Below are 17,916 nucleotides of genomic sequence, written 5' to 3'. Positions count from 1 at the left end.
ACTGCTTCTACTCCTACGGCCTTCCGTGATAGCTGCACCCGGAGTTATCAGTGTTCAAACCCAAAAAACTGATTTATCACTCACATTACAATCTAATGCAGGTGTTCCTGGCCAGTCAGCCACCCTGTGCTCACTGCGCCCTTCCATCTTGTGCTCCTGTGTCTTGGGGTACTCTTCTGTCCAGCCGGTGGATGTTGAAAGAGCTTGCAGGAGCGCATGGAAGGGTGTTGTGGGCTGGACCTAGACGTGGTGCCCATCCCTTCAGCCCGCATTTCCTCGGCCAGAACCCAGTCTCGTGGCCACACCTAATAAAGAGGCCGGAGCAGCTGTATGTCCCTGTGGAAAAGGAGAGGAGTTTCATCGAACACACACTGTAATCTCTACCACAGGCAAGTGACTTAACCTCTGTGACTGGGCTGTGCGGTAAGTGGGGAGCCGTAACACCCCCTTCCTCTGGTGTTGTGAGGTTGCTTCTAGAGGAACTGCATAGAGTGAGTGCATGGGACACGTGAGCTCTCATTTCCTTCTTAAATTGTTGTTTTCAAATCTGGGCTCAGCACCGCTGCATGGGGACAAAAACTGTTAGTGCCCCTGGCAGCATCTCCTAAAAACCTCCCCTCTCCAGCCCGAAAGGAAGCCCCACAGCCTCCTCTTCCAGATCCCACAAGTTGTCTAAGAGCTGAGGTCCTTCATCCTCCCCTGCCTAAAAGCTTGAGATGGAAACACAACACACGAAAGGGCACCGTGAAGCATCCATTAACCTCCGACCTCGTTAGAAGCCGCGTGTTCAAGGCCTGTCGGTGTCTCTGCATCACAGCCGGTCCCCTGTGCCCCTCATAGGTGTTGTCATTGTCATTCAAAATACCTGGGAAAATATACTTTATTGAATCTATTTCCACATTGAATGCAAACATACAAGTCTGCTTCTTTCAGCAGAAATGCTTTTCAGAGTTCTTTTTTCCCCCTCATCTGATTCCTCCTTCTTTAAATAAAAGACTCCTTGTTTTCCCCCCTTGGCAGTGTTGTTCAGCAGGTGGTATTATATGGAGGTTTTTCTACAGTGGAAGCCTTCAGTGACCCTCATCTTAAGGAACTGCTTAAGCATTCAATAATAGCCCATACAGTGGCTCTCTAAAAATAAACATCTGCTTAGAAAGAATTTAACCCGAGGACACCACACTTCAGAGGAGAGGGCATCCTTAATGGACTCTTAGTGCAGAGCCGAAAAGGAGTCCATTGCAGCTGGAAACTGCCAGCTTCTCGTCGTCATGATACCCGGGATGTTGTTAACTGCTGGGCCAGGTGGGCTCGGCGAGTGGAGGTGAGAGCGGCCTGCCGAGGGCGAGAGCTGGGGAGAGAAGGTGCTTCCTGCCTGGTTCCTTTGTTAGTCTGTGGACCACCGTTTCTGCACACATGAAGAGGAACAAAGGGGTGAGGAAGCACCTTGGGTGTGACATGAGGATAGCCATGGGCCGCAGCCAGGCCTGGCGTCCTGTTCTGGTTTTGCCACGTCCTGCTTGGGTGACCCGGGGCGAGCTCTCTACCTTCTGAGCTTCATGTCTGCATCAGAAAACTGGAGCTGGGAAATCTCTCTCAGAGTGACTGTGAGGATTAGAGACTGCATCTGGGAAACTCCAGCGTGGGGCCTGGCAGATCACGAACATTCGATAATACAGTGGGTGTGGTCACCAGGTCCCTGAGCTGCAGGGGAAAGACAGCGGCATTGCTGGTGCAGCTCGGAAAAGAGATGAAACTCATGTGTCAGATCCCAGCAAGCAGAATGGGGAAACACGCACGGCATGGTTTGGAAAGACCCCGACATTGCGTGGGGGGTTATGTGAGGCAAATTCAAATAACGGATGCTGCAAGTGTCATCTCAGGCTCTCCCCACCACAGCCCCATGAGAAAGGTCTGGTGATCCCATTTTACAGGTGAGGAGACTGTGGCTCAGAGCTGTGAATATGCCACCCAACCTGCAGGGGGAGCCAGAGTTCAGTCTCAGAACTGGGCTCTTTCTACTCCACAATTCTACTTCCCTTAGTGTCTGCCTTAGAATTTCTCTCCCACAACACACGACCTACTACTCATCTGTATAGATTCCACCATTTTCCTTTGCACAAAGTGCCTGGTATGGAGGTACAGCTAGGAGAGAGTGGCTAAGGTAAAGTCTCTGCACAGCTGTGGAGCTCCTTGCAACGGCATGGATCATGAGTTAGAGAGGGCCAGATAGTAACAGGTACTGGTGAGGATGTGGAGAAATCACAATCCCATACATGCTGGCGGACATGTAAAATAGCACAGCCACATTGGAAAGAGCCTGACAGTTTCCCGAATAGTAAACTGTAGACTTACCATATGACCTAGCAATTCCGCTCCTGGGTACATACCCAAGAGAAATGAAAACATGTGCCCATGCAAAAACTTGTACAGAAATGCTCATGGCACCACTGTTCATAATAGCCAAAAGGCAGAAACAACCCAAATGTCCAACAATGGGTGAATGGATACACAAAGTGTAGTCTATTCATGCAAGAGAATACTATTCAGCTATAAGAAGGAACAAAGCACTGACACATACTACCATGTGGAGGAACCTTGGAGACACTGTGCTAAAGGAAAGAAGCCAGACATAAAAGACATATAGTACATGGTTCCATTTATAACGTATGTCCAGAATAGGCAAATCTATAGAGACAGAAAGTAGGTTCATGGTTCCTTAGGTCTGGGGAGATGGGAGAATGAGGAGGGAAGCTAAAAGGGGGTACATTATTTTATTTTTATTTATTTATTGTTTTGAGATGGAGTCTCACTCTGTCACCCAGGATGGAGTGCAGTGGCTTAATCTCAACTCACTGCAACGTAAGCCTCCTAGGTTCAAGCAATTCTCATGCCTCAGCCTCTCGAGTAGCTGGGATTACAGGCCTGCACCACCATGCCTGGGTAATTTTTGTATTTTTAGTACAAACAGGGTTTCACCATGTTGGCCAGGCTGGTCTCGAACTCCTGACCCCAAGTGATCTGCTCACATTGGCCTCCCAAAGTGCTGGGATTACAGGTGTGAGCCGCAGCGCCCGGCCCAGGGTTTATTTTTGAGGTGAGGAAAATGTTCAAAATTGGCTGTGGCGATGCTTGCACATAGCCGTGAATATATTAAAAACCACTGAGGCCAGGCACGGTGGCATACGCCTGTAATCCCAACACTTTAGGAGGCCGAGTGGGGGGATCCCTTGAGCCCAGGAGTTCGAGGCTGCACTGAGCCATGATGACGCCACTGCATTCCAGCCTGGGCCACAGAGCAAGACCCTGTTTATAAAAATAAATAATAAGAAAGTAAAAACCATTGAATTGAGCATTTTAAATGGGTGAATTGCATGGTATGTGATTATGTCTTAATACAGCTGTTATTTGAGGAAAAAAGAGTTGTAGGGGGTCGGTGCCTAAAAAAAGAAAATTGGGTGCCATTTTTAGAAGATTAGAGAACAGATGCTGGGCAGGGAAAAACAGTCAATGCCCACTTTTACACGACTTATAGAAAGATGAAGCGCTATCATGTGTAAAGGCACCTCGCCTGTGCCTGCTGTGGTGGGACTTCAGCAAACACGAGTTTCTTTTCCTTTCCCTCCTCCTTGAATACCTTTGTGTAGACCCTTAGTCTCAATGGACTTACCAAGCGGAACAGAGTTTCCTCCCTGCTTTGAGGTGGGAAAGAGAACTGTTATAAGCTGGTATTTCTAAATGAGAGGAAGCAGGTGGAAAGGCACCCATAGTCAAGGAATCTGGGGCTGTGCTTGGTGCCGTAGAAGGTCACTGGCATCTGTTGGAGTGTGCTGTGTGCTGTGCCAGGACCCCCCTCCCACCTAGAAGCACCAAGTGTGACTGGTTTCCTATGGAACCCCCTTGGGAAAGGAGCTTGAGTCCACAATCAAAGTGTCAAGAAGTGACTGACCCCTCACAGGCCTCTACCTGCCATGGTCTCTGAGCTCTGGACTTGGTCCCCAATGAGAGACTCCACATCCCCTGAGGGTCCAGCCCTGGCCCGAGAGCTGGCCCGATCCTTTTGCCTGGGGCTCGGCAGTCAGTTGCACCCTGGATGCTCTTCCTAATTTCATCTGAGGCCTCGCTGTGTTGACCTGGCCTCTTCCTGCTTGCCCCTCAGGCTGCTCCACCCTTCAGCCAGCAGGTCTCACTAAATATTCCAAGGCCACTTGGGCTTGGGGACAAGGTGAGAGGTCAGCGAGGCCGGGAGCATCTCTTGTGTGTCTGGGAATAGGCCACTTAGGCCATGTGGCTGGCGGGGGGGGGAGCTTGATTCTCTTGGAGCCTGAGATAGAAGTGCAAGCAGCACAAGGGACTGGATTCTGACAGGGTCCTTCTCAAAAGACCTTCTGGCTCCCCCACCTGACCTCTCCACTAGCATTGTCATTCAGTCCTTCGAGGGCCAGCTCTGCATCTGTGAAATGGGGTCATAATGCCTATTTCTTGAACTGCAGGGAAGTTTAAATGAGAAGAGTTTTGTGATAACACCTAACAGAGTGGCATACATAGGTGCTCACTAAAGCTTTTCATCGTCACCATCATCATCAATGATGTAGCCCGGGGGGTCAGTCCTTCCAGATCATTCAGGTAGATGGGTCCTTCTGCAGAGTATTGTGTGCTGTGTCCATTTCATTTTTCCTGGATTGGAAAATGGCCTTCCCATTCATTTTGTTGTGGAAACTGAGGCACATCCAGATGACTTAGCTGGGGTAAGTTCCCTGTGAGTATACCGTATAGGTCAGCTTTCAACTGAGATCGCTTGGGGTGTGCATCTCTCTCCTGTCCCTGGAGCCCCTGGGATGAGCCTGGCACAGATTCAGCAGGGGATTAAGCAGGTCATTAACGAGGGACCTGTTCAAAAAGCCAGAAAATATCACCCCCAAGATATCGACATAATGTATTCATGCCATAGGTCATTGGCTGAGCCTCCCTAATTAATGAGATCTGCCTGTCGGTACCAGTTTTGAGGGAGGTGTGTGTCTGTAGAAAAACTGGCTGCTTTCATCAGCCTGGGCAGAATGTGGCAGGCCAAGCCCCTGGGCTGCTGATCCTAGCAGAGGGAAGGGCCTGGGAGCCAGGTTCTGGGGCTGGCTGAGAAACACCCACAGGGGACAGACCACCCCATCTGCCTGGTAGCTTGGTTGGTGCCTTGAGGGAGAAGGCAATTTATTCATTCGTTTGACAGCTACTAAGCACCTACTATGCACAGCACAGTGCTAAATGATAGCAGACACGCAGCTAGTAAGTGACCATCATCCCTGCCCTCGTGTTGGAGGAAGACAGAAATAATCACATGAGAAAACACAGTAGAAGGTATGGTAGTAAGTGCTACTGGGGAAAATAAGCTAGAGTGGGGGCGGGGTGAAGGGGATGGGAAGGACTGTGGCCTCCGTTCCTTGTGGGATGAGTGGCCAGCAGGGTGTCTGGACCTAACTTACACTCTCCCCAGGTCGTCTGTTGACCAAAGTGAGCCTTTCTCCAAGTGGTTTGCTACTCACCTGGCACCCACTGTGGACAGGGGCACAGGGGACAGACTGGAAGGAGGCGGCTTGGTGAGGACTCTCAGAGGGTGTTCTGAAAAGCAGGGCTTATGGCGAGAGGAAGCAGGGTTGCTCATAGTAACAAGGAACCTCAAATGTGGATGTTGGGCAGACTGTCCAGATAAGGTTACAGACACCGTCTCATGGACACACTGAAGGATGGAAACAAGGAGACTCTCTCTGTGCAACTTCTGTGTGTGTGTCCCGCAGAGACCCTGATATGGTTTGGCTCTGTGTCCCCACCCAAATCTCATCTTGAATTGTACTCCCATAATTCCCACGTGTTGTGGGAGGGATCTGGTGGGAGATAATTGAATCATGGGGATGGTTTTCCCCATACTGTCTCGAATAAGTCTCACAAGATCTGATGGTTTGATAAGAGGACCCATGACCTTTGCTTGGCTCTCATTTTCTCTTTGCCTGCCACCATCTACGTAAGATGTGACTTGCTCCTCCTCGCCCTCCACCATGATTGTGAGGCTTCCCCAGCCACGTGGAACTGTGAGTTCTCCATTAAACATCTTTCCTTTGTAAATTGCCCAGTCTCGGGTATGTCTTTATCAGCAGCATGAAAACAGACTAATACAGACCCTGTTCCTGGGGTGCAGGCAGGGTGGTAAAAATCCATTAAGCAAAACCAATGTGGTTATTATCTTGTGACTAGCACAGTAAATTATGCTGCATTTTTTTCATTAAAAGCGTTGGTTTAGTAAATGTACACATGAGATGTGTATCACAAACATTGTGACTGTTGTGGCGTTTTTGTTTTTCTGGCCCTCTCTTGACCTCAGAGGAAGTAGTTCTGATACCTGGGCTGGCTCTCTTTGTTGTTCAGCACACATTAAATACTTACTGACTGCCGACTATTTATGGCCAGCTCTGCTCCAGGTGCAGGGATATGGTAGGGAGTGAAACAGGCGGAGGCATCTGCCCTCCTGGGGCCGTGCCCTCAGTGGGTGGAGACAAACAAGTGGGTGAATGTGTTATATGTCAGATGGATGTGCTATGAAGATGACGCAGGAGCTGAGGCTGGAGAGTGGGGAGCTGGGCAGGGGCAGGGGGTTGAGCCTGGGGTGGGGAATGGGTTGCATGGTGGGAGAATAGGGCCTGAGGGTTGCCTGGCTTCCCTGGACCATACACGGATGAGCAATACTGTCGGAATCCCCAGCGCCTTGGGGGAACTGAAGAAGCTACAGGGGTACTCACTGCACTATTTTTCCTCATGACCTCAAGGCAGATGGAGGGGGTGAGGCTGTGAGTGGTGGTGGCGGTGGGATGTAGGGAGTGAGGGAGGGGCTTCCAGGAGCAGGCAGGCCTCCTGGGGCCCCCTCTTCACCTGTGCTTGGCCAGAGGCAGGAAGATGGAGCTAGACCGGGTGGAGCTCCTGGGTTTGAGTTGTGGGTCGGGAAGGGGAGAGGAGGTAGAGAACACTCTGTCGGTGCCCACCCACGCCCCGCAGCCTGTCCCAGAGGCCACCTGCAGGCAGCTCTTAGCCCCGTGTGGACGGTTTGCTGTGTCTTTCTCCCACCAAGGGTGTTCCCTCCCCACAGGGCAGTGGAGAGGCCCGGGAGCTTGTGACCAGGGAGCCCCCTCAGTCAGTGAGGAAGCGTGGCTGGTAGACAAATGCTCCCTGGCCCCCACTTCCCTGTTCCTACAGGGGATGGGTCAGGGGTTCTCTGAGGGTCCCCAATGCCACCATTTACAGCCTTTTGCCCCACTTCGGCCTCACTTCCCAACTCCCTCACCTGCTTCCTGGGATCACCTCTGAAACAAACTACTTGCACCCAAATCCTTGTCTCAGGAAGAGATGGGGAACCCAAACTAAGATGAGGAGAGAGGCATTCATCCCTCATGTTGCCACCAGCTCCCTAGCCCTGCTGGAGGGATCGTGGCCAGGAGGGAGGAAAGTGACCTTACAAGATAGGGACATCGTCTGGCCCCGAGCCTCGTCGATAGAATTGGTGCAGACACTCTCCGTGGTGCCTCCTTGCCCTGTCTCCACATGCCCTGTGTGGCAGGGCGGCCCACCTCCCTGGTCTCTGGATAGTCTTAGTTCTCTCTTCAAATTCCTGGTCGAGTTTCACAAAGAAGCAGTGTCCAGGCAAGTTCACTAGGGCCAGAAAGTGACAGGCAAATCTCACTCCCAGCCCTGGGAGAAGCATCCAGCTGTGAGATGCTGGGCACGTGGCCTGGGCCTCTCCGGGCTGTGCTCTTCTCTTCTGTATGTTGGGGTGATCGTGCCCCTCCAAGCTGCTGTCATATCACTGTGACAGCAAAGCTCACCAACGGCCAGTGCATATCCATGGCAGTGGTTATCCTCCATGTGAACTCAAAATCCTGAGTGCTTGGGCAGTGGGTGGATGCTATGGGAGTGCTAAGGCAGTGGGTGGGTGCTATGGGAGTGCTAAGGCAGTGGGTGGGTGCTAGGGGCAGTGCTGACTTAGTAGATTGGGGTGTTCCTGCACCCCAGATTTTCCAGGACCTCCAACAGCTAAATAATGGATCAACTGATTCATTGCATTTTCCTCTGCCTTGTGTGGGGAAGGGCTTGGGGGAACTCTGCCCCCAAGTTCCCAGTTTGGCCCATAAATAGGAAGTGATGTCACCCTCTGCCTCACCAGGGAAGCGCTGGGCACCTTCCTGCAACACCTCAGCCATTTGCAGGGAGGATTGAACAGGAGTTTCCCTTCGCCTTCCTCCCCTGGGGAAAAGGGTATCTTGAGAGCTCCAGGCCCTGGGCTGGGGTCTCTCTTGGGCCAGGTTAATAGGACAGGATCGCTGCTCCTCTACGGCCCCTCTTGTTTTATCCCTTTCTTTGGATCAGCAGTGGCTCGCACATAGTTTACACTGGCTGGATCAGCTGTTTACCATGGAGCAAAAGCCGGCCATGGTTCCAGGCTGCGGGTCCCTCCTCCTGGCCAGTCACAGAGCCCATGTTTTTATCTGCGTGGAGCCCACAAGCCTGTTCCTAATCTCTTCTGTTTTGAACTTGGAGGGGGAGGAGAGGTGAATGATGTGCGTTAATATCAACCTTGGGCTGATTTTAAATTATGATTCTACTTTATAACTTGACGATTGTGTCTTTCATTGTGAACTGTTTTAAATCTGCCCCAGAAAATACAGGATGTGGAGAAATATAAAAAATTCTCTTGGGGGCTGGGTAAGGATGAATTGTATTTTTGTTTCTAATGTCATTTTATTTTAAAAGAGGGGTTAAATGTAAAACGAAATGAGATTTGGTTTTTCTCTCTAAAAGCAACCTGAAACAATTAGTCATCTCTGTCAGCACTCACCAAAGTTCTTCACACACATTGGCCTTGTGGTCAGGCCTCTGCATGTTTTATCAATAAATTCACAAACTAGGGAGAACTTCATCAGAAGACTTGGCTCCATTTAGATTAAGAAAATATGGTCGCCGGGTGCTGTGGCACATGCCTGTAATCCCAGCATTTTGGGAGGCCGAGGCAGGTGGATCACCTGAGGTCAGGACTTCGAGACCACCCTGGCCAACTGGTGAAACCCCGTCTCTACTAAAAAAAAAAAAAAAAAAAAAAAAAAAAAAAAAAAAGCTGGCGTCGTGGTGCATGCCTGTAATCCCAGCTACTCGGGAGGCTGAGGCAGGAGAATTGCTTGAACCTGGAAGGCAGAGGTTGCAATGAGCCGAGATTGTGCCACTCCACTCCAGCCTGGGTGACAGAGCAAGACTCTGTCTCAAAAAAAAAAAAAAGGAAAAAAAGAAAAAGAAAATGTGGTCACTTTGAAGGGGATAGAAAGGACAGCGGTTTGGGAGCAGCTGCAGTCCCCGCTCAGTCCCTAAATGACAGCGTGGCCTTGGACAAGTCACGGCCTCTTAGTGAGGGGGGCCTCAGTTTCCCCATTTATAAAATGATGTGGCTGAATGAGTTGATCGGAAAGGCTCCTTTGCCCTCTACTTCTAGGTCTCCATCAAATACAAATCAAAACAGTTGTTAGTGTGAGTGCTGACGTAAATACCCATTTTCCAAGGTTCTGAATCCACCGGGTCAGACTGTATGTGCACCTGCCCCACAGAGATTCAGTCTGCCTGCTGGGATGAAGCCTTTGTACACAGAGTCTTGAAGGATAATAAGTCCTTTGCTTAGGGAGCAGTGCATTAGGGATAAGATGACTATAATTTCTTGTCTGCAAAGATACGGCTTCAAAAGGAGAATTCCTGCTTGCAGAAGTACAAGGACAGCAACGCCAACAACAAAAATGCATGTGAAATTAGAGGGAAGAAAGGAAGACTCAGGCATAGCTATTTTGGAGATTTTCCATCATTCAGATTGTTTGGGAAATAGGAAAAGCACATTGTCTGCTTCAAAAACCCTTCAGGAAATTATTAAAAATGCTGAATTCCTGTATAATCACCAAATCTCCTGAAGTGCACAAATTATACACATTGTGAATGAGAATAAATTTATGAGTAGGAACTCATTTGAAATGAACTAAAAGTTGGACACTCTTTGTTGTGGTGCTAAATGAGATTTTGAAAGAGAAATCCTTTAAATAGACACATCTATATTATACTCAAAGGGGAAAAAAACCTATCAATAGATTGTTGGGACGTTTCTTTTTCATTTGTATTGAGAAAACAATATGACAGCAACATTAAAGAGAATTGTGAAAAACATCTCTTAGTCCTTCTATACAAATCTTCCAACAATTATTTTCGTTTTTCTATGTTTTATAGTCTATGAGCATACATATTTTGTAATACTCAAAACAGAGTATAAATACTTTGTTATATCTTAATCTTTTTCTCTCAACAGTACTTCCTAAGCATCTTTCTGGGTAGTAGAGTTTTGGTTTTTTTTATCATCACAGTTGTTCAAAGCTGTGTAATATTCCCACCAGCAGGAAAATACCAGTCGAGGTGTTCATTCCCTGAGACACAAACGTTGGCTTCAGCTCCCCTCTGTTTTTATTGTTGCTGATCAAGGTTCAGGGAATATGTTTTTCTCCCACCTTGTCATCTCTTGAATTAGTCCCAGGTGTGGAAATTGTTGATCCAAGGGCATTTTTAAGGCTTTTGATAGTTCTTATCTTTCACCGTCCTAAAGCAGTCCATTGTAACAATGCACTATTTTATCAGGCCTGCAACTCCATCTCACAAGCATTGCACAGGTCTATTTAAAATCGTTCCCCCCAATTAATTGTTATAACACGGTATTTCAAGGGTGCTGTAAAGTGAATTTCTTTGCTTCATAGCCAGAAATAGTATTTTTCCTTACGTTTACTATTTGTGCAGTTTCTTCAAATAGTACACAAAAGTGTTCTATTTGTACACTTACTATTGTACAGTGTGATTTTATACCTGTTCTTTGTTCTTCCTCAACTGGCAATAGCAGCAGTGATCGCAGTAGAGGTAATAATAACAATAGTAGCAGGAGTGGTCGTAGCAGCAGCGAGCAGTGGAAGTGACTCAGCAGTGGTGGCAATGCTGGTGGCACTAGCAGTAGTGGCAGTGGTGGCAGTAGCAGCAGCAGCTGTATTAATAGCAGTAGTACTGGCAGCAGTAGCAATCGTAATGGTAGTAGCAGGGATTGTGGTAGCAGTGGTAGCATCAGCGCAGTGCTAACAGTATCAGCAGCAGCAGTGCTAGTGAAGGTGGTATTAGTGATAGTAGTAGTTGTTGTTTTGGTAATAGTGGTAATAGCAGTGGCAGTAATGGTGGTCATGGTGGTGGGAGCAGCAGCAGTGTTGGTCATGATAGGAGTAGCAACAGTTGTGGTCATGGCGGTAAAACCAGTGGTAGCAATGGTGGTAGTGGTGACAGTAGCAACAGCGGTGGTAATGGTTGCAATAGCAGTGGCAGCAGTGGTGGTAGTGGTGGTGGGATTAGCAGCAGTGGTGGCAGTGGTGGTGGCAGGATTAGCAGCAGTGGTGGCAGTGGTGGTGGGATTAATAGCAGTGGTGGCCGTGGTGGTGGGATTAGCAGCAGTGGTGGCAGTGGTAGTGGGATTAGCAGCAGTGGTGGCAGTGGTGGTGGGATTAGCAGCAGTGGTAGCAGTGGTGGTGGGATTAGCAGCAGTGGTGGCAGTGGTGGTGGCAGGATTAGCAGCAGTGGTGGCAGTGGTGGTGGGATTATTAGCAATGGTGGCCATGGTGGTGGGATTAGCAGCAGTGGTGGCAGTGGTGGTGGGATTAGCAGCAGTGGTGGTCACGGTGGTGGGAGTAGCAGTGGTGGCATCGGTGGTGGCAGTAGTAAAAGCTGCTGTGTCTTGAGCGTTGCCAAGTGCCATGCATTCAGTTCATCCAACAACTCTGTGATGGTTTTTGCCTACTCCCGTTTCACAGGTGAGGAAAGACAGGTGGACACCATCCAGGAGGGGCTGGCTGAGTGGAGACTCATACCCAGCTCTGGCTGTGCTCTGTGCCACGTGTCTCCTGAGGAGCCCTTCTAGGACGTTACCTGCATGAGTGCTCTGAGTGCTCATCTCACACACATCTTCTGAATGCCTCTTGTATGCCAGGGCCATGGAAGGGGTTGTGGACCCAGAGACACGTGAGAAGGAGCCCCTACCCTCAGGGAGCCCACCTGCTGAGCCTGGCCCACCCACAGGATTCAAGTTTCCTGGGAAAGGCCCCCAGCTTGGAGGGGCGTGGCTGTTTCAGAGCAGTCCGCAGAAGGAGGATGTCCCAGGGGGCTCTTAGAGGCCTTTGAACTAAGTTGGGAGGCAGAGTGGGGGTCTGTTTGCCAGGCAGTCTGGGGTGAGTTCCTGCTGGGCCTGGACAGTGGGTGGAGGGGAGTGCGGGTGGGGGTGAGTGAGGGGCTGAGGCTGAAATTTGGTGCTCATTCTGGAAGCAACAGGATGCCATTATCGCTTCATTCTGCTAGCACCATAATTAAGCACAGGCCTTCTTTCCCTAGATTTGGGTTTTATCCATCTCATATTTCTCCATAGAATCCAGCATCAAGCTATGCAGCGGTAGCACTGAATGAGTGCTGAGTGAATTCATGATGTAGCCACAGTGACATTTCCAACGTAGTCCTGACCCTGCCGACACCTGATCAGAACCCTCCCTCAGCTTCTCAGGGCCCCTAGGGTGGATCCGAGCACCTCCCCCAGCCTGCAGGTCCCATAGCAGCCCGTGTCCTGCCTGGGTTAAAATCCCAGCTCTGCCACTTACTAGCCATGTGACAAGTGGCATCTCTGTGCCCCGTTTCTTCACCTTTATGGAGAGAACAGGAGAATCTTATTTAGGATTCAATAAGAGAATGCATAGAGGACCTCGTTCCTGGCACAGAAGTGTTACTTGCTGTTGGTACTTTCTCCACCACTGTAACCTCACCAAGGGGACCCTGCATGAATAAGCCACCATAAGACAGTGACCGTCACCGCCACTGACACACTCTGCACAGAGTCAGCTGCAGCCCTGTCCGGGTGTGGGCCCCACGGAGGACAACAGATGTAAAGATAATGATTATCACCCCGGTAATCAGAAAAAAACAACAAAACTCTGTGCATTTTAGGAAAAAAAAAAAAGTGATCTCACTTAAAACTGGGCTTGTTTCAGTTTATCTGAAACCTTTTCATATTTTCAGTTTTAATAAGATGTGACGGAAGCTGACATTTTTGCAAGCACCAAGAACTCGCATCACTTTGAAAACTTGCAAGTTGATTTGAAGAAGCACCAAGAGGTAGCCAAGACTTGCTCTGCTCGCAGATGGTGGGTGATTAGGTGCCAGTTTGCCAAAAAGCTTGGAACTGGCAGACGGTGGAGGGCAGCCGGCTGAGCCGCCCGTGGGCAGGCAGGATGGGCTGCCCGGCAGGAGGGCCTTGAGGCCTTGGCCACACCCCACCTGGCCCAGGTGAGGGGCTGCCAGGCCCAGAAGGCTCTCTGAGACTGGGCATGGCTTGACCTCTTCCGGGGCCTTATGTCCAGGGCAGGACTGGCTCCAGGGACTGGGACGTGTTTGGCCTTGGCTCATGCAGGTTCTAAAGCTCAGGCTGGGCCCCGTTTCTGTGACCACCTACCTCTGCGGCCTTGGGTAGGTCATTAACTCTCTGGGTCCAAGTCTCAGCATTGGGAGAAAATGAAAGGAATATTTCTGTGAGGCGGTGAGAACCCCAATCTCTTAGGATTACTGTAAGAAATAAAATCATACTGGAGAACGCTTTGTAAAGGTAAAGTCTAGCTATTTAATTATCCACATTGGGTAACATGGGAGTGCAAGGGTGTATGGGGAAAATGAGGAATTTATAACTAATTATTGAATTTTTAAATGTATTTTTACTTATTATTACTATTATTGTTAAGAGACAAGGTATTGCTCTGTCATCCAGGCTGGAGTACAGTGACATGATCATAGCTCATTGCAACTTCAAACTCCTAAGCTCGAGCGATACTCTTGCCTCAGCCTCCTGAGTATCTGATCGATAGGTGTGCACCACCAGGCCCAGATAATTTTTTTAAATTTTTTTTTGTAGAGTTGGGGTCTCACTCTGTTGCCCAGGCTGGTCTTGAACTTTTGGCCTCAAGAGTTCCTCCCGCCTCAGCCTCCCAAAGTACTGGGATTACAGGCATGAACCACCGCACCTGACCTAGTTATTGAATTTACTAACCATGCCTATATTCAGTTATTCTGGGTGTGAGCTGATCTGAAGCTGCAAAGATGAATACCCCTGAGGAGTTTTGAGACCTTTCTTCAAATATAGCTGGGGGAGGGGTGGCAGAGGGGCTTGGAGAAGAGCAAATGATTCCTTTGTCCAGGAGCAGAGAATGCAGACAGGCAAGGGGAGAGGACACGTGGCAGAGGGGAGGGCTGAAACAAACCAGGGCCTGAATGGAAATGGGCTCCTGGGCCATTCAGGTGGCTGGAGCCTGAGGGAGGTCAGAGGCTGGACGGGGGACCGCACATGCCGAGTTAGGATATCCCGGGCCATTTGCTGCATTCTAGTTGTTTCAGTGTGGAGAGCAATCAGGTTGTCCTTGCAGGAAATGCCTGGCTCTCTCATGTTCTTCTTAGTGTCCAGGGGCTGAGCTTCTCCTCTGGGCCCTCCCTGAGGGCTAAAGGTGGCTCAGAGATGGTGTCTGTCCTCCTGAGGAGCTTGAGTGGATCAGGACGGAGGCTGGTTCCTCTCCTGAGCAAATCCTGCCTCCCTGAAGTGGCAATGCCAAGTGCCAGCCCAGCCGGTGCCGGGCAGTGGGAGATGCACGGACAGGCCCCAGGGCTTAGTTTCCTCTCTTGACACTCCAGGACCTTGCTCAGCACATGGTTCCTAATCCCTTAATAAACCTCTCCTTATCCTGCACCCCAGGAAGGCTTCAGGTTCATGGCAATGCAGAAATAATGATTTGCCTGGATTCATTGATCTGATTGAATTAACAGTAAGTTCACCCTTTCTGCAGGGCAGGAACTTGGGTCTGGAATGCAGCCGGTCTCCAGTTGCAGGACAGATGCCTTTCTGAGTGTAGCCAGGAGGTCTGTGTGAGGAGGGAGTTTGTGGTCCCTGTGTGGGTCTTCCTAGGGCACCCCAATCCCTGAAGGGAACCTACGTCCTTCCAGGTATGAAGTAATGAAAGACCAGTAGTCATTCAACTCTAGCTACAAATGCCTGCTCTCCCACCTCTAAGCTGTGTATCCTTGGACAAGTCACCTGGCCTCTCTGTGCTTTCTGAGACTGTGCATTCATGCTGCTATCAAAGGGATGAGAGAACTGAGATTAAACGAGGGGAGGCCGCCGGGCACCATGGCTCACACCTGTAATCCCAGCACTCTGGGAGGCCGAGGCGGATAGGTCACCTGAGGTCAGGAGTTCAAGAGCAGCCTGGCCAACTTGGCAAAACCCCGTCTCTACTAAAAATACAAAAATTAGCCGGTTGTGGTGGCAGGCATCTGTAGCCCCAGCTCCTCGGGAGGCTGAAGCAGGAGAATTGCTTGAACCTGGGGGGTGGAGGTTGCAGTGAGCCAAGATCATGCCACCGCACTGCAGCCTAGGCGACAGAGGGAGACTCTGTCTCAAACAAAACAAAACAAAAAAACAAATGAGGGGAGGTGCTGCCTGAAGTGCAGGGCCTAGAACAGAGGATTACTGAGAAAATGTTTGTTGGCTCTGAATCCTAAGACACTCTTCCACCTGGGAATGAGATCGATAGATCAATGAGAAGGGTGGGTTACTGGCCGATCAGGGGAGCCAGCTGTAGCTGCTGGTTCATCCACACCAAGGTGAAAATGAAAATGCACTCCTGTCCCTTTCCTCTGTTTTTAAAAGTCTCTCCCACAACCCTCCATAACTGTGGTGGAAAGAGTATACGGTGAGGACACAGGGACATTTAGCTAGAAGCATCCCAACCAGCCTCCTGCCTGATAATAACAACAAGAACTAACATTTATTATTGTTATAATAAACAGTAACATTGCTGATGGCTGGGTACCGTGTAAGGTGTCCTCCCAGCAGCACCCCATCCATGCTCACACCAACCCCCTGACCTGTGCCCTGGATTCATCCCTACCTGGCATAGAATGGAACTTTCTAGGAAACAGAGCTTGCCTGGCCACATGAGCTCAGTAAATGGCAGAGTTGAGACACAAACCCAGGCTGCCTGCCCCAAAACCCAAACCCACCAAATTAGATTGTCTTCCAAATGCAGAAATCCTCTCTGTAGCCCAACTTGGCCCAATTCTCTAGCTTTTGGGAAAAATACATTTCCTCTCTTCCCGTAGCCTAATTCGAAAACGAGGCATCTTTCACTTCACATTTCACAGCCGCAATTCTTTCTTGCACATAAAATCTATCCATCCCGCTGGCCCCCTTCCCTCTTCTGGGCACATTACAGGCTGTTGGCGTGTGTGTCTAAATAAACACCCATCAGCCTGGATCCTTGCAGGCTGATTCTAAACATTTGGCTCGGAAGGGTAGCACTGGGGGCTTGCAAACCCTTCACCTTTCTCCCCAGCACACTTCAAACATATTCCCCTTCTTGCATCTAGGAAAACCAGAGCGATCGGTTTCTCTCTCTACTCTTACACAGAACTTTGTGAAAACCTCTGTTAGACTGAAATAACCTTCTATATTTCTGTCTTGCTCATCAAGCTGAGAGTGTTTCTAGGTCAGGGTGGAGGGCCTGACATTTACTGTCTCCTTGGTACTAGGCTCTGTGCCATACATTACACACCTGGATTTATTTTTTTATCTTTTTTAATTTTTATTTTTTTACCAGAGGAAGCGGCTTTTATTGATGGGTTATCTCCAGAAACCAGAAAGACTTTATGTACTCACTTTCAGTTACCCCCATGCCTCCAGGATCGCATGTTGCTCCACCTGGGGGCGGATATAAATTACCTCTAGATTGTCCAAAGCCCAGTCTTTCCGCCTTAGAAACTAAGTAGCAATACTGGTTGGTGTGTGTTTGTTTCTACCCCAGCAATGACTGCTGATGCACAGGAAAACAGTATCATAGCCTATCAAAGGGCCCTCTGCCCTGCCTCAGTGGCTTGATTCTTCATTGGTTGCATTTCTCTTTGTGTTGGATGACGCCCTTCTGAATCAGATCAGGGATTTCTACTGCCAGCCAAGGACCCAGCCCCAGAGCCATGAGATGAGCTAGTCCAAATTTGGGCACATTCCTGGCCCACAAAGGTTTGAAATGATCCATCAGGCATATTTTGCCACCCCTGTACATCTTTGCTGTCTTTCCATCCAGCTCAGGAACTGCAATTTCTGGGGGCAGTAGTAGGATATGTGATAGGAATGTCAAACTCGATGTCAAACTAATATTTCAGGAGGTCATGGATATACCAGCATTTTCCAAACCACCGAGTCCCTTCCTTGTTGGACTCCAGTCGGAACCAATCGTTGTCGGCATTCTTGTTGTTTTCCACATACCAGATAAGGGACTGATATTCCTCCTTCAGTCGCTGCACCCACAACTCCCGATCTCGGGGTCCGGCGTTAGTCTTCACCACCGGGATGTCAGACACAACACGTCGCGTGGCCTCATCCGCCATCTTCGATTTATTCTTTTTAACAAGACCAAGTGAAGTATTAATGGTCACCCTTTACCAATGAGGGACAGGAGGCTGAAAGGAGAGGTGCATTTTCTCAGATAACATGGCCACTTTGAGGCAGAGCTGGGATTTCTGGGGCTCCCTCACTATGCCAGGGAGACCCTGTTCTATTCAGCCTCGTCCCACTGGGGCCTCCAAAGGGCCTGGCACAGCTTTCCAGCAAATGTTTGTTGACTGACCAACTGACTGACTGAATCAAAGAATGAATGAGCAAGTGTCTAATTTCCAGGATAACTGTGGAGTGGGAGCTGTAAAGTGGCCCAGGTACTTTGCTTAGAGGCACAAACTAGGTTGGAAGAGCACTAG

The 17,916-nt window shown here is 49.4% G+C and overlaps 1 pseudogene across 1 annotated transcript; it reads right to left on the bottom strand.

Moving 5' to 3' along the window:
- Window positions 1–16,983: 16,983 nt before the first annotated feature.
- Window positions 16,984–17,550, bottom strand: LOC126959697 (ubiquitin-fold modifier-conjugating enzyme 1-like; annotated as a pseudogene). Its single transcript, XR_007727598.1, has one exon. The product of XR_007727598.1 is annotated as a ubiquitin-fold modifier-conjugating enzyme 1-like (transcript).
- Window positions 17,551–17,916: the final 366 nt, after the last annotated feature.

The sequence above is a fragment of the Macaca thibetana genome, chromosome 7 (assembly GCF_024542745.1).
Source record: "Macaca thibetana thibetana isolate TM-01 chromosome 7, ASM2454274v1, whole genome shotgun sequence".
Taxonomy (NCBI): Eukaryota; Metazoa; Chordata; class Mammalia; order Primates; family Cercopithecidae; genus Macaca; species Macaca thibetana.
This window is presented reverse-complemented; position numbering and strand designations above follow the sequence as displayed.